Consider the following 1013-nt stretch of genomic DNA (forward strand, 5'->3'; position numbering starts at 1 on the left):
GGCATCCTGGAGGACCCTATTTCAGATGTTCGCACCAATTGAATCCATAATCAAGTCTTTAAAAAGCCATTCCACTGTGCTATTAGTAAAGCTGCTTCAGGATGATGGGAGAGATGGTAAGATACTGTGTCCCTGATCAGAGCAAAGCTGTGTCGAATACAATGATGTTGAATAAGGTTTTCAATAAATCTTTGAATGAGGTTTTTGGCAGAAGACTTATGGGCAAAAAAGGACAATCCATAATCAGAGTGTCTATTCTAGTGAGAATAGTACTGCTCTTTCCACTGTAGAATGGTCCAATGTAATCAACCTGTACCAGCTTACTGACTCATGTCCTTGGGAAATGGGGGGGATGGTGCAATACTGGGGATTCAGCATTTGTTCTACTGGTGGCATTTTGGGCATTCAGCAGTGTTTCAGCCAAAATTGCATCAGCGGTGGTAATTTATGTGTTTGAGCCTATGTGTAAAGTTTACCCCTGAAATCATAGCTATTTTGTTCAAGGATCTATTGGACATGGATCTATTGGACAGCAGCGTCTGCAGAAATCTGACCTCCATAGAATGGGTCATATTGTCTAGATGATCATTAAAATCCTCCTATTTGTGCTTGCTTTGGCAGCACATATACTAAAATTGGAACGATACAGAGAAGATGACAGACAAATTCATGAAGTGTTCCATATTTTTAATATCTACCATTTATATTGACATGGATGGAACTGGAGGGTATTATGCTAAGTGAAATAAGTCAATCAGAGAAACACAATTATCATACGGTTTCACTAATATGTGGAACATAAGGAATAGTGTAGAGGACAATAGAGGAAAGGAGGGAAAACTGAATGGGAAGAAATCAGAGAGGGAGACAAACCACATGAGGCTCTTGATTCCAGGAAACAAACTGAGGGTTGCAGAAAGGGAGGTAGGTGAGAGGATGGGGTAACTGGGTGATGGGAATTAAAGAGGGCACATGATATGATGAGCACTGGGTGTTATATTCAACTAATGAAT

The 1013-nt window shown here is 40.2% G+C and overlaps 1 pseudogene; it reads left to right on the top strand.

The window, feature by feature from the left end:
* Window positions 1-605: 605 nt before the first annotated feature.
* Window positions 606-689, top strand: LOC118012742 (annotated as a pseudogene).
* The last annotated feature ends 324 nt before the right edge of the window (window positions 690-1013 follow it).

This window comes from Mirounga leonina, unplaced genomic scaffold (genome assembly GCF_011800145.1).
Source record: "Mirounga leonina isolate KUSES-001 unplaced genomic scaffold, KU_Mleo_1.0 Mir_151, whole genome shotgun sequence".
NCBI lineage: Eukaryota > Metazoa > Chordata > Mammalia > Carnivora > Phocidae > Mirounga > Mirounga leonina.